Source organism: Talpa occidentalis, unplaced genomic scaffold (assembly GCF_014898055.3).
Source record: "Talpa occidentalis isolate TD23 unplaced genomic scaffold, MPIMG_talOcc4v2.1 talOcc4.10, whole genome shotgun sequence".
NCBI classification, from domain to species: Eukaryota; Metazoa; Chordata; class Mammalia; order Eulipotyphla; family Talpidae; genus Talpa; species Talpa occidentalis.
In genome coordinates, this window is record NW_023600993.1 from 100562352 (window position 1) to 100578626 (window position 16275).

Sequence of the window (16275 nt, forward strand, 5' to 3'; positions counted from 1 at the left end):
ATGGCAGTTTCTACCACTGTGAAGCAGGAGGGACAGGATTCCTATTTCCCAGGATGTTGTGAGGATTAGCAGAGCTGATGCCTCACACCATGGGGATGGAGATCATGAGCTTGATCCGTGGGGGCCACCTATCTGCCCGGCATCCCAGCAGGACAGCAGGGCCTGATGCGCTTATCCTCTGGATACTAATCACCAACCAAAGACAGAGGAGTGGATTCAGAAGGTATGGTGTATTTAACTAATGGAATATTACTCAGCTATAAAAAAGATGAGCCCTTGTCATTTGTGACAACATGGATGGAACTGGAGGGGATGATGCTGAGCAAAATAAGTCAGAAGGGGGCCTCCCTGGTGGCACAAGGGGTTAAGTCTCAGCACTGTGAAGCAATTGGCAGCCTCTGCAGCATGAGTTCCATCCCCCAGCCAGGGAGCTACCCAGATGGCACAGCAGACCTCTCCTGTCTCACCCGCCGCTCCCCTCAGCAGTGTATTTCAGTCAGTCTGCCTGTTCTGCTCCCCACTCTGTCTCTGCTGAGTCCTCTCACCCCCACACCTCTGGCCTGTATCCCAGTTCTTGTATGCATAAATAAAATAATAAGTGAGAAGGAGAAAGACAAATATCACATGCCTTCATGTATATGTGGAATAGAAAGAAGCACACAAAGGGTCAGTCATAGCCAAACCAAAAACAAATGCTCGATAGCTGACCTTACGCCGATGCTACCAGCAGGAAGGGGACAGTAGTGGGGTAGGGGCCATGGACTGCGCCGGGGACTCTGGGTGCTGTGGTGGGGGGTGTGGGGTGGTAACATACACCCAAGGAGGTGGGATCCTAGATTTCTGAATCACGTGCTATAAACCACCATTACCTTAGTAATAACTAAAAAAAGATAAGTGATTGCCCGCAGGCTTTGAGAAGGGCGGAAAGCCGGTGGAGGCTGGTCTCTCTGGGCGTGGTCCTTCATGAAGTATCCGTAATCATTTATTCTCTGTCCTTTTTTGTTATTTTGGCCCCAGGGGTCTTATTGGTAATAGGAGAATAATGTGTGTTGAAATGAATTGCTCTATTGTTGGGAAAACATACTATCTCGACTTTTTTTATTGCTACATAGAGGCCCTTTGTGAAGTCAAGGGCTCATGACCTTGGCTTTGACATCCATAAAGCAGGCTCCCTGGAAGCCTGCCCACCTGACACGGGATGCCAAATTGGGTGTGTTTTCCTGGGGAGAAGGTTCATAGCTTTCCAAGGAGACTTCTGCCCACCCCCTGCTGTCCTAAATCCACATCCTAGATCACGGCTTCTTTTCTTTCCTTTTTTTTTTTTTTTTAACAATTTATTTATTTGTTTGTTTGTTTGTTTATTTATTTATGCATACAAGAACTGGGGTGGAGGCAAGAGGAGTGAGAGGATTCACCAGAGACAGAGTGGGGAACACAACAGGCAGATCTACTGAAATCCACTGCTGAGGGGAGCAGCGGGAAGACAGGAGAGGTCTGCTGTGCCATGAGGGTAGCACCTGGCCGGCTGGGGGAGCGAACTCATGCCCAGTGGCTGGTGATAGCTTGATAGCGCTGAGACTTTAACCCCTGTGCCACCAGGGAGTCCCTGGATCATGGTTTCTTAACCTTACTTAGCACAATTAACATACTGGGGAAGGGCGACTCTGTTGTCCTGAGCATTGTGGGGTGTTCAGCTGCATCCCTGGCCTCTCCCCACTAGCTGCCAACCCCCTTCCAGCAGGACAACCAAAAAGGTCGCTATGCAAGCCCATGTGTCCCTGAAGCGCTGCTGTAGCTGACCACTGAGCCCTCGATGGGGACACGGAGGCACGACATGCCCGCCCCGAGACAGTCCTTTGCCAGGGCTGACCCTGAGGCGAATGTGCTTCCTCTGACTGACAGAGAGAACTCCTCAAAGGGTCACAGGGGATCCTGCCGACGCCAGCACCAGGGACATAGAACTAAGAGTTCTCTAGGAATCATGGGAAATGTCATCACCAGCCCAAACACGGAGTAGTTTTACATAAATATATTCAATCAATTGATCTTCCTGACTCTAACACAGCGCACCGGTCCCCTCCGAAGTGTGCGGGATCTGGCGTATACTGTGTTTTTCATGATCCTCCATATAACACGGCAACATTGACACTTGTTCCACAGTGATTTCCTGAGCACCTGCTAGGCGCAGGCACTGAGATCTGCGGTACAACCGGGCAGTGCAGGGAACCACCTGCCCTACACGCTAAGAGCCAGCAGGGAGTGGGCACCCCACTCTGGCCATTCTCATCTCCCCTGCCTTCTTGTTTTCACTGGGGAACTCAGACCCGACACTGTATTCTTTACATTATTTGCCTCGTCCACTAGAACTGCGGAAACTGGAATCTCGGGCTGTTTCTACTTCTGAATCTTGGATTGAGTACAGGGCTTGGTTCATAGTGGGGAATCAGGTGGGATTTGGGGGGCTGACTGTTGGACCTTAAAGGAGAAGTCTGCAGTGGAGGAAGAACTTGGGGAGACACTGGTTTATAGCTGGCTTAGGAGCTGCAGGAGAGATGCTTGCCTGGGGACAAGGATGCAGCAAGAAGTGACAAGGGCACTCGGTGGTGCTTGGGGCAGTGTGGCCAGAGAGAGGAGGTGGAGCCCACGGGGTGAGTGAGGGATCCTCCAGAGGCTCTTTCCGGAAGGAAGGCAGGACTTGTCCACACTTCTTGGGATCCTGATGCTTCCGAGAGATCAAGATAAAGGCTAGAGAAAATGCCTATTGGATTGAGAGATAAGGGCTGGGAGGTCAGAGAGGCTCCAGTGAGCAACGAATGTAAGGGTGTTTCCACGGCGAGTGCAGGCCAAAGTGCGTGGCAATGAGGAAAACGCTGGGTGCGGCCTTGTGATAAGTGAGGCTGTTACGGGAAGGTAGGCCGCGCATGGGGCACACAGGAGGACATGTGTTTAAAAGATGGGAGAGATTTGAAATGCTGGAGGGAAAGATATAATTCAAAAGGAAAGCCTGACTATTCCAGAGGGGAAAAGGGCCTGGAAGGTTCTGAGATGACAGGAGGAGGATGGGGTGGTCTTAGATACAAGGAGGGTGATGGTCTTAGGTACAAGGAGGGTGTTCTTGTAGGAGGGAAGAAGCTGAGAATTGTGGGTGAGCCAAAGGCCTTTCTGGGGAGACATCCCTCTGGAAAGGTCCCTGCTTCTTCGCCATCCACACCTCCTTTCTCAGCCCCTGCACACCCACCCCTTGTGGCCCCCATCTGGCCACCTGGCCCCTGCTTTCCCTCAAGTCCTCCAGCCATGCTCCTGCCTTTGCTCTCTGCCTGGAGCTCTGGCGGCAGAGATCGTGTGGCCTGGTCCCTGCTTCATTTGGGTCTCCGAATCCTTGTCCCTTTCTCAGAAATGTTCCCTGACCAGCCAGTTCCTCCTGCCGTTAGAGTCCTAGTGGGAACCGCGAGCATCGTGCCTGGCACTGCCTGAGCTTCTCACGCTAGGTGCTTGGCCTTTCTCACTCATCTGTCCCCCCTCAAGAGGCTGAAGCTCCGTCCTTTGTCCAGTCACTCAAGTCTGTCTTACCACCTCCTGCCCGGTGTGGGGGGAAGCTGGATCGGGGCAACTGTGGGATTCAACGAGTCTGGGGACTATGTAGGCTTAACTTTTGCTTGGGGCAAGTTGAGGTGGGAGGCAGCTCTTCCGATGGAGTCTCCTTATGTGATGAAGGAAGCGAGGTGGCAACTTGGGATGCCGGAGTGGGGTGGGGAGGAGCCAGTAAGATACCGGAGGACTTGGGAGACCAGGTAGGGAGACAGTGGACAGTTGGTCTAGTTTTGAGTGGTGTATCTGGGGGTTGGGAATTCATGAAGGTTTGGACAAGGAGGGTGTGAGAACTAAGAGTGGTGGGTTTGGCAGAGGTATCAGAAAATCCTAGGGTAAGCGGCAAAGGCAGAAGGTGGGGGTGCCTGCCAAGCTCCCCATTTCACAGATGAGAAAACAAAGGCACAACAGGGAATGCTTTCCAGGTTCGCAGCTGAGAAGTGGCAGCTGTGATGCATTGGAACCTGGACCTCCCACGGTCCTCGGCCAGACTCACGACCCACAGGGCGCCCAAGTCTCGCCTTTGCTTAAGGCTGGTCTTAAACCATCAGCCAAATTCAACTCCAAGGTGAAATTTTTTTTTTTTAATATTCTTTTTTTTTTTTTTTAAGATTTATTTTTATTTATTTATGCAAGCACTGGGTACAGTCAGAAGCTCAGGAGGGTGAGAGAATTCACCAGAGCCAGAGCGGGGAGCAGAGCAGGCAGAAGGACCGAAGTACACTGCTGAGGGGAGCAGCGGGTGGCAGGAGAGGTCTGCGCGCCATGTGGGACCCTCCTCCGGTGGCTGGGGAGCAGCCGGGGATCGAACCGGCGCCGCAGAGGCTGTGGGCAGCTTCGCAACCCAGAGCTCAACCACCGCGCCACCGGGGAGGCCCTCCAAGGTGAAATTTTAGGTGTGTTCCAAGGTGGAAAAAAATCTCTTCCTAGAATTTTAGGCCACCGAGATTTTCTTTGTTATGCTTGTGTCACATTATTCTCCAGTTTATTGCTGTCTCCTCCCACACTCTCCTCCAGCTATTTTGACATCACTTGAGTGTTTCTGCTTTTTGGTCTGCTGGGTGTGACTGAAAGAAATCTAACCAGAGGCGTGGAAGCGTGTTACTCAATGTATCAGGTGACTTAAATATTAGGAGTTATTGTGATAACGGGTTCTCTGCCCTAGCTTTTAAGCCCTTTGCATGTGTAAATGAAGCTTTTCTTTAAGGCAACTATTTTTGACCTGAGGTCCAAGGTCTGGATGGGCCCCACGAATGCTTTGCAACTATATAACACCTTCTGTGATTATGTGACCATCCTTCTCCCAGGGAAAGAAGTCTCAGCGGCCATTAAATTTTCATGACCTTCCCACCTTTGGCCTCCAAGTCTCCACCACCTTCTTTCCAGAACTCTCCCTCACCACAGGACCTTTCCACCTGCCTGCTCGAAAGCCTTGGCCTTCCTGAGCCTTGTCAATGACGCACACTTGCAGTTGCCAGGATGACAATTTTGCTTTACGGTCCCTTGCCTATTAAAGACGACCACAAAATGGATGTTGGTCCCGCCAGATGCTAATATCCAGCCTAGGAGGTGTATAATTACTCCAGGGCCTTTGCAAGACAATGAGGTTGCCTAAGGATGGATTTCTCAGAATGTATCCCTGTCGCTAAGCGACACTTGACTTTATTTGTGAGATTATTGACCACAATAACCTCGCTCCCTCTCCAGGCTATAGGTGCCATCTGCGTGGGGACCATACTTATCCAATATTGCATCCCCAATGTCAGGTATAGTCATGCACCCAGCAGGGACTCCCACCTATGGATGTTGGGTATGTTCATGTATCAGAGCCGCAGCTCAGCCTGAGCTCTGGATCTGCAGACTGAGGTTGGAAATGCATCAGCACAACCCACTTACTCAGTCCCAAATGCTGCCCAATATGCTACTGCCCTAGATTCTTTCTTTCTTTTTTTAAAAGATTTATTTATGCATACAAGAACTGGGGTACAGGCTAGAGGTGTGGGGGGTGAGAGGAATCACCAGGGACAGAGTGGGGAGCAAAACAGGCAGACTGACTGAAATACACTGCTGAGGGGAGCAGCGGGCGAGATAGGAGAGGTCTGCCATGTGGGTAGCTCCCTGGCCGGCTGGGGATCAAACTTGTGCTGCAGAGGCTGTGGATAGCCTCATAGTACTGTGCTTACCCCCATGCGCCACCAGGGAGGCCCATGCCCTAGATTATTTGCCTAAGAATATCAATCCTTCATTTATCCTGGTGGTAATGTGCAGAGGTTAAGAATGTTGTGGAATCATGGACTTCCCTGGTGGCCTAGGGGTTAAGTCTCAGGCTACCATTGCAACGGCCTGAGTTTGATCCCCAGCCAGGGAGCTATCCACATGGCGCAGCAGACCTCTCCTGTCTCCCCGCTGCTCCCCTCAGCAGTGTATTTCAGTCAGTCTGCCTGTTCTGTTTCCCACTCTGACTCACCCCCTGCATCGCTGGCCTGTACCCCAGTTCTTGTGTGCATAAACAAATAAATCTTTAAAAAAAAAAAAAAAAAAGAGCAGTGGAGACTTGCAAGGGCAGAAAAGCAGGTGAGTGAAGCCACAGGTCAGAGACTAGCAGTGCAGGGCCATCTTGGAGGCCCAGAGTGTCATGGGCCAAAAATACTGGCTTCTGAGTCAGGTGTTCTGTGCCTTAGGGCCTGATGCCAGCTTGTGGTCAGGTTCTAGGATTCATGGGTTTTGGGATTCCTCAATGCTTGACCCCGGTGTAACAAGAATTCACAGCATGCCTCTTCGGCTGGGTTTGTCTGTCAAGCACATTTGCTGAAACATCTTGGCTTCATTACATGTTTTTAAAAGCATGTAAAATATTTTATGTGGTTCTTGAAAAGGGGTGACAACAGAAACAGCCAGCAGGAGGCGGGGTGATTTTCGAGACATGGCGTCTGTCCATTAGCAATATGGAGAGAATATTCTATCTGTCCTTCCTGCTCTCATCTGCTTTTATAAAATGCAAAAATGCCATTTCTTTTTCAATTTAAAAATGAAATGGTTCCATGCGATTAGCATTTTATTCTGTGCCTGCAGCAGTCAAATCTGCCCATCTCAGCACCTTTACAAAGGAGCCAAAGGGATCTTTTAAAAACATAGATCCCAGGCCTCCCTGGTGGCGCAGGGGTTAAGTCACAGCTCTATGAAGCTATCTGCAGCCATTGCAGCAAGAGTTCGACCCCTAGCCAGGGAGCTAATACACACAGTGCAGCAGGCCTCTCCTGTCTCGCCCGCTGCTCCCCTCAGCAGTGCATTTCAGTCAGCCTGCCTGTTCTGTTCCCCGCTCTGTCTCTGGTGAATCCTCTTACCCCCTGAGCCTCTGGCCTGTATCCCAGTTCTTGTATGCATAAATCTTAAATAAGTAAATAAGTAAATAAATAAATAAATAAATAAATAAAAAACATGGATCCCGTCACATCTTTGCCTGCTTAGAGCTGCTGGTGGCTTCCCTGAAATCCTTGCTCTACTTCCCAGCCCTAATGATCCCGTTTCTGCCTGTCGATCCAGTGTGGCTTCCTCCCACCCTCTGCCTGGATCACTGTGCTCCAACCACATGGACCTTCTTGTTCTCCTTCCAGTAGAACTAAGAGATGCAACCTCCGGGCCTTTGCACCTGCTGTCCCCTTCACCTGGATGCCCTTCTTTGCCTTTCTCTGCATCTTATTTGGGTATCTGCTCCATAGAGGTCTTCCTTGGCCCACCTTTCCTGGTTATGTGGACCCTCCTGCTCCCTCAACTCATAATTGCATCACTTTCTTTTATTATCTTCCTATCATCCGGAGGAGTTACCATATTTGCATACTTGTTTGTTTATTGATGGTCCACCTCTGTCCTTCAGAACACAGTTTTGCTGAGTGCTTAGCTGAATCCCTGGGGCCTAGGACTGTGCCTGGTACTTAGAGCTGTGTGGGGGAGAAAGATGAAGCAAATACAACACACCGTGTGCTTCTCTTCTCCCTCTTCCCCCCACCTGAACAAGACCACCGGCAGTGGCACGCAGCAGCTGTCTGAAAGAGCTGTGAGCCTCCTGCTTGGGAAGAGATGGCCAGGGGCCGCGGGCCCAGGAGGTGCAGCGTGGCCAGCGCCTGCAGACTGCAGGACCCCACAAGCAAGCGTGGGTGGGCCGGTAACAGATCCACTCCGGGTGGGGGCTGGGGCACTGTGAGCTGTTTAAGCCTGTCAATAAAAAAAGTGACCGCTGCTTTGTATCTGCAGCTACTCAAGGGAAATAAAGCCGTTTGCTTATAAAGAATTTCCATAAACATTTCTGAGGATGTGTATTAGGGGTAATCTTGGGATGTGCATTAAACTAAACAGGGTCGTATAAACACAGGAACAGGCTGAAAGAGGCAGAATAAATGGCCCAGGTTTGCCCTGGCCTGATGGCCCTAGCCTGCGCGTGCAGCCTGCAGAAACCAGAGTCTTCACGTCTTTATTTAAAGAAGGTGGAGACCAGGAGGGCAGCCCCGCCGTGGGCAGATTCTTGAACAATCTCTGGAATTAAACATTTTTTTTCCTTCTCCTAATGCTCGCCTCTTTGGGTCCCTGAACCCAAATGTTGAGCTATTCGGAGGTGGCAAAGAGGCTAAGCAGAGGTGGCATCGCTAGGAGCGCCCTTTGTCCAGCAGGCCCCTCCCTGGACACCATCTCAGTTCGTCCCCCCAGGTCCCTACAGGCAAGGCCGCACCATTGGCTCCATCTGACAGATGAGAAACGGAGGGAGGCACAGGGCAGCGCGCTGGCTTGATGAAGGTCAGAGAGCTGGTTGGAGCAGGGGCTGGGCCCAGAGTCTGAGCTCTTCCAAGCAGGAAAATCCCCCCCCATCCAAGCACCTGCACTTGGTCACAGAGCCTGGAGACAAGGACAGGTTCTGAGACATGTGCTATCCGGGGGTCCTGTGGCCGAGCGAGGGTACCTTTCACACTGGTACCTACGACGCACTGAGTCTAACTTTTACTCGCTCCTTGTGGGTGGGCTGGGGTTAAGATATTAAGTTGAAATTTGTGGAGAGGCTCTTCTCCCAGCCAAGAGCAAAGCCCAGCAAAATTCAGTCCCCTCAGGTGACCCTGCAGGGACAGTCACTCTCCACCATCTCATCCTCTGACCTAGCAGCAAAGAAGGGTCCTGCCCTAGCTTTTCGGCCCCTTCCACCATCCCAATCTCATCTGCCCCCCTCTGCCCCCGCGTCCCTCAGTGCCTGCACCTGATCCCCCAGCCACATCGTCCACAATAGTAAGAGCAGCCAACGTGCCCGAGTCCTCCCTGCCCCCCTTCCTTTGAGCGTCGGATGAACAATAAACAAAAGCAGACATGGTCCCCCCTCTTCCCGGGCCCACCGTCCTCTGGACGAGAGGGGTACGAGCCTGGAGAGACAGATCATTGTGCGCTGGGATAACGGATAGGAAGAGGTGTGGGGGGCGGGGGCGAGGGTTAGTCCGTGGGGGCGCCCAGAGGAGTGGACCTTTGGGCTGAAAGCTGCAGGATGAGCTCATGGGTGAGGTGGGCAGGGACAGCACTTCAGGCAGAGGAACGGCGCGGGCTGATAAGCAGCTGGGTGAGTGGAAGGCGGTGATGCTGGGAGGCGGGAAGCAAGCAGGAAGCCCAGTGACTAGGCTGCAGAGATGGCTGTGGGCCTAACGGGAAAAGTCTGGAAGCTGGTCTGAGTGCATCTGTGGGATGTGTGGAGGACATTCATGGGGTTCAGTTTGGGTTCAGTCAGGTGGAGAACTCACTGGAAGGAGTAAAAGTGGCTAGGACAGGAGGAAGTTCCTGCCACTTGAAGAGGAAAGACAACAGCGGGATCCAGTGGGTGGCTTCATGATGGAGGCTGGAGCTCAGTGACGGGGTGTATAAGAGGTGAACGGCAGAGGGAGGGGTCCTGGCCTCCAGCTGCAGCAACTGGAATAGAGTAGCTGCGTGTCCTGCGATGACCTTCCGGTCACCTGCTCAGATTCAGACCATCCGGCCCTGCCACCCAACAGATGCGAAATGATGCGCTGGGGTCCGGCTGGGGAAAGGAACTTCTCGTTTTACTTGTTTTCTCTATGCTGCTTTCTTTCTTTCTTTCTTTTAAAGATTTATTAATTTATGCATACAAGAGCTGGGGCACAGGCCAGAGATGTGGAGGGGCGGGGTGGTGAGAGGATGCACCAGAGACAGAGTGGGGAGCAGAACAGGCAGACTGATGAAATACACTGCTGAGGGGAGCAGCGGGGAGACAGGAGAGGTCTGCTGCGCCACGTGGGTCAGCTCCCTGGCCGGGGGTCGAACTCATGTTGCAGTGGCTGCGGATTGCTTCACAGTGCTGCGTCTTAACCCCTTGCACCACCAGGGAGGCCTCTATGCCGTTTTCTTAAATTAATTTCTAACTTATTCCTGAAGTGAAATGTTATAATGCTGCCACCATTGAGACTGAACAGGTATGTCTGCCATGCTGAGTCACCAGAAGCCCAGGTCTCTCCTCTACACACCCTGTCCCCTCTGTCCAGATTGTCTCTATGCAGTGAAAATGCCCAGTGGAAATGATTTTTGGCCAGTGAAGTGGTTATGTCAGGAAACTAGAATCTCCTCTCTTTAGATCTGTTACATTCTCAAAAGACACGCACTCAGCGCAGGGCGGGACAATGAACTGGTGGCAGATGACGCTCATGTCTTTGAGGCTTAATTTCACGAGCAAAAAAAAGCTGCTTCTAAAACCAGCACCGAAGCCTACACTCGCTTTAATCACTTTGGGAAGCTCTCAGAGGCTTCTCGGTGGAAATTGATTCAAGTGATTTTTCTTTCACAAAAGTCTATAGTATCTGCAAGTACACACAGCTCCTTAGGTTTGCAAGGCCCTGCTCATTAGCTTCCCCAGTGATCCGGCCAGCAAAAAACGGACTTAGAGAACAATAAGTAGGCATGATCTCATTTTTGTAAAAGCAAAACAAAAACTAAAACTCAAATGTAAACATCCGGGCTCAGCAATGCTGACATCATCTGGGAGTTTGTTAGAAAGGGGCTATCTCAGAACCCCTGGATCACAACGGGCACGTTAACAAAATCTATAGGTGATTCTCAAGCACACAAGTTTGACAAATGCTATTGTAAATTTTTATATTTATCTTTATATATACACATACAAACACCTTCATTTGATATAGCTATCAAATCTCTCTCTCTAGATATACATAGAAATGTGTATATGACTGGAAATACAAATGCATAGAAAAATCCGGAGGTACATGCACAAGCAACTCATAATGGTTAATTTTTTTAAAAATTTTTTTTATTTATTTATGCATACAAGAGCTGAGGTACAGGATAGAGGTGTGGGGGGTGAGAGGATCCACCAGAGACAAAGTGGGGAACAGAACAGGCAGACTCACCCAAATACACGGCTGAGGGGCGCAGCAGGTGAGAGAGGAGAGGTCTGCTGTGCCATGTGGGTTGGTCCCTGGCTGGCCTGGGATTGAACTCGTGCTGCAGTGGCTACGAAAAGCTTCATAGGTTGCATCTTAACCCCTTGTGCCACCAGGGAGGCCCCTCACAATGGTTAATTTTGAGACGAGTGTCTTGAAGGGTAGGGGGTGGAGCAGTCAAGGGGAGTGTTCGCATTTTACCATATATCCTTCTGGATTGTTTATTGGTTTTGTCTACAGAGAGAACCTGTTAATGTATTACTTGGGTAACTTAAATGTAAATATTAAGGTTGTATAAAACTGAAGGCATAAAACGCTAGCCTTATAAATAACTTGGGCATCTCAAGTCCTTCCTCGCCACCCGCAAGATAATAACTAACTTTTTGACCTACCAATTCCTCTGATGGGGGGCGGGGAGAAGGGGCAGTGCACCCTTCAGAATCCCTCACGCATGTGTGAAAAGATGTTCGGGCAAGATGAGTGAAAGGAAGCTCAGGATCAAAGAGTTTAAACACCCATCCTTTGGTAGTGGACTTAGATCAAACTCCATCCCCGGTGGAACACTATGCAGCCACAGAAAAGGATGAGGTCAGCGTGACTGTAATGGAACGGGCGGTGTAAAGGAAAAGATGCTAAACCAACCGAGGTTTGTGAACATTTGTGTGAAAAAGGAGAGCCGTGTTGGCACAATGCCTCTGAAGACACCACACAAATGATCTCTGGGGGCTGCTAAGAGGAGGCAGCCAGGGCGGCTCCCTGTTTGTTTACTGTGGGATTTTTGAACCACTTGGCTCTATTACCTATTCAAAACTTTCCTGAAACAAGAACAAAACAAAACAAACAGCAGCCTCTAGGGTTCTCTTTATTCCTCTGAGAATCTTCACTCACAGGCACTACATCTGGGGAACTCATTGTAACCCTAATAACCCAGGGGCTGGGTTTCCCATGAAAAGAAGGCTGCTTTTCATGGGGGGAAGGACACTCTCCATGCTTCCCAGTTCCCCCCTTTATTATCATTTCCTTCTTTGCTGCTCCTTTTTCACCTGGCTCAGCCTTTTTTTCTTAAAGTGTCCACCCGTCCTCTTGCAAGACACTACCGAAAATGAAACCCTCTGACCCTTAAAACCACCACCACCACCACCAAATTTTTTATTCTGGGTAACAGGGATGTATGGGACGGAGATGGTTTTACCCTCCTCTTGCACCACCCCTCCCCCTCATTGAAATACAATGAAATAAAAATGAAAGTGAATAGCAGATGAGTCAAGACCCAAGGGTGGGGAAGGAAGAGTTTGTTCGAAACACAAGGTCTCAGCACCAGGGAAATGGAATTTTTCAAAAAGTGACACAAGCAGGTCCCCCCAGACCTCAATGGGTCTCAAAGCACAGGAGCCAGAAATATCATGCTGTCTGCTAACAGTCTCTGTATCTTTCTCCTGCTTTCCTGAGATCTGAATGATGCTTGAGAAAAAGGAGATAAGAAGACAGAAAATAATGCTTGCTTAGGTAAATATAATTGGCTAAAGAAAGCTTCCAGGAAGGGGCATAATTCACTGAGTCCCAGTTTATAGAGGGAATCCCCAAACAATGGACTTTTGTGAAGGGATCAGGCCTGAGCTCACTAGAACTTAGCATACAATGGGACAGCTTAATAAAAGCGGTTTCCTAGTGCGGAGATGGTTATCCATCATGGAGCACCCAAGGGGAAAAATAAAAGAAAAAAAAAGGAATAAACATCTGGAACATTCCCTGTGGTCTTCCTACTTTGCATTCACAAAGACACAGAAGACTTCTTCATCTACCTGAGTCTTACCCATATTTTCCAAACCAGAAGCAGAATTCTGCCTTTTTCTTCTGTCTCTATTATTGGGTCTAGAAAACTCTGCTAGGTCCAGATTTGTCAAATCAGATAAATATTTTTTCAATGAATGAAAAATGAATTGTCATTTTTAATGAATTGTCATTGCCGATCTCATTGTTTTGGTTAAATGAGCAGGTATTATTAACAGCTCTTTCCACTTGCTGCAATTCTGTGTTAAATCACATATTGCCCCACGGACCTCGTCCGACTGTGTTACAGATGCATACTCTCTAGATGTGTTTGTGTGCGTCCTTACAGATGTGACCGAGCACGCGGCAGGTGGTAAATCCATCGGGCTTCTACACAAAGGTGGAAGGTGGTTGACAGGGCGAACTTATACACGAAGGTCTCAGCATCAGAACAGCCCCAGGGAACATGGACAAATTCCTTAACTTTCCAGATTTCTGTTTCCTCTTGGCAAGTGGGGGTGGCAGTTACTGCCTCAGGGGGTCCCATGATATGGGGGAGGCACCAGCTGAAGAAGCTGTGACTGTCCCCTCGGGGTCACTGGGTCTCACTGGTTCTGGGAACTCTGGTTGCAGGAGGTTCTAGGGGAGGGGCCACCCTGGGCCACTTTGTCCAAATTCTGCTTTTCTCCTAAAAACACACTGACGCACCAAAGGTCTGGAGAGAAACTCAAACCCAGTGATCTCAAGATTTAGGGTACATGCAGCAGAAAATACAAACATACACGCCCACAGACACTTGGTACACACCTAACATTCTGAGTTGTGGCGCTGCTGGGATGGACCAAGAGCATCAGGCTGAGTCAGAGTCAGGCGGCCCCGAGGGTGCAGGGCTGTGGGACAGAGGACAGCAGTGGTGTCACAGGGCTAGCGGGGTGGGGGGTGCAGAACCGGAAATAACTACCTGCCTTTGGGTACCGGTTTCATTGTAGGGGTGATGAAAATGTTCTAAAATCCATCATGACGGTAGTTGTATAAACTGCACCCAAAGCCAAGAAATTGTCCATTTTGTGTAGGTAATTACAACGCATGTGAATTTTATCTCAGAAAATGAGTGAATTTTAAAACTTTAGGGCACTTTGGACCCCCTAGCACAGCTGTTTGATGGGGCGATGCCTGGGTCCCTCCAGGGATTCTGCTTGGGAGACCCTTTCTGACACCCAGGCCTGTGTCCTCTCTGCCCCCCACCCTCGGGCCCCCCACATGCCTGACCTCCACCGGAGGACCCTGCCTCCATTCTGCCAGTCCTCACCGCGGCCTTATGGTGAGGATGCCAGTGATCCTGCTTTTCACAGGGCAGGAAACACAATGGTGTCAAACAAAAACCCAAACTCCTTGGACCCGGAGGGCATCAGACAGGGGCCAAGAGTGCAGGGTCTCTTCCTGGGGTTGCCACCTGTCCACAGCACGGGTAGAGGCGCCAGGGACTCAGCAGACCAGGCTCTCTTGGCTGGTGAACCCTCCAAACGACACCAAGTCTATTAAAATGCAACTATACTCCATATCAATGTGATATATATTGAAATAGTACCTTATATAATATATGTATTTTGAAATCTTAGAATATTTAAAAACTTACCCTCCTATTTTATCTTTGAAATGCTCCAAAGGTAAATGTGCTCTAAAGTTAAAGGTGATCTTTTTGCCAAGAATAGAAAATTTTGCTTTTGGTGTTGAAAGACTGCTAAGAACAAAGTCCAGGGCCTCCCCTGGTGGCACAGCGGTTGAGCGCTGGGCTGCGAGGCTGCCTGCAGCCTCTGCAGCACTGGTTCGATCCCCGGCCGCAAGGCAAGTGTTCCACCAAAAAGAAAAAAAAAAAGAACTAAGTCCAGCCCGGGGGTAGGGGCCAGTGAACACGATGCTACATTATGGAGCCATTGATGATGTCTGGGTTTTCTTTGGGCCTCTGCAAAGCGAGGGGGTCCTTGACTCTGGTGCTAGAACAGCCCTAAAGAAAAAAAACGCTCCTGGGGGGCTCCCTGGTGGTGCAGGGGTTAAGCACAGCACTATGAAGCTATCTGCAGCCTCTGCAGCACAAATTCGATCCCACCCAGGGAGCTACCCACACGGTGCAGCAGACCTCTCCTGTCTCCCCGCTGCTCCCCTCAGCAGTGGAATTCAGTAGATCTACCTGTTCTGCTCCCCACTCTGTCTCTGGTGAATCCTCTCACCCCCCACACCTCTGGCCTATACCCCAGCACTTGTATGCATAAATAAAATGAATCTTAAAAAAAAAAAAAACAAAAACACTCCTGAAAGTTTAGGGTCCCTTTCTGGTGGAGTTGGTCCTCCTGTCCAATTCCGGTCTATTCATGAAAGTGCATTTCTAGATTCTCATTGTTATTTAGTCCTTTGTAGCCTGGGGGGTAAGGGTGAGGCTGCATGGGGTGAGGCAATTAATCTTCAAGTATTTCTTAATCTTCCCTTTATGCAAATACACTGTATGCTAATACCATATGTGATAAAAAGAGATGTCAAACAAATTCCCTTTAAGAGATTGCAAATGAATATTGGGAATGAGATTAGCAAGCGGTATAAGAAAAGAGTCTTGGCCCTTCATGGTATAAGAAAAATACAAATGTAAATTACTATGAGGTGTCTTTAAAAATGTATCGGAGTAGCAGATATCAAAATTTGATAGCACTGCCTTTGTAAAGTACAAAGAAACTGGATCTTTCATTCAGTACCGTGGTGGGTGGCAGTTAAAATTGGTTCAACTTACTTATCCTTTAACCTAACAATTATTCTGCGGGACATTTATTCCTCACGTCCACTATGAAACGCATGACAAATGACATACGTGCAAGGAAATATATTACAACATTATATGTAAAGCTAAATAATGGAAACAACCAAAATGTCCATTAGAGGAAACTGTCAAAATAAGTGAAGGTCATCTATAATATGGCATTGTATTTCTGCAGCTGGAAGCAGCTGTGTTTGTACTGATATAGAATATTCTATGAGCTGTAGTGTAAAAAGAAAAAAGAAGCTGCCAGAATGTTGGGATGCTAGCAATTGAGTGGGGAAAAAATATTAGGTTAAATTGTGTGAAAGTGTCAATATTAAATCATTTGGGACATATAAACACCACAATTTTATGATTCAATGTAATATATATTACATATGAAAAAGTACATATGGTACATTGAATCATAAATTTTCTCTAAACTTTTCTTATTGAGATGTGTAGATTCGCATACTGCAGCGCGATCGCATGTGCTCTTTACCCAGCTCCGTTCATGATTCCATCCTCCAGAACCTGTGCAACATCACAGACAGGACTCTGACCTGTCTGCAGGGAAAATACAGAGCCTCCCATGACCCCCAGGAACCCTGAAGCTACACCACTCCCTTTCTGGGTGCCCCCTCCCATAACCTCAGGCACCTACTGATTGTTCTAGATTGTTTTGTCATTTCAAGG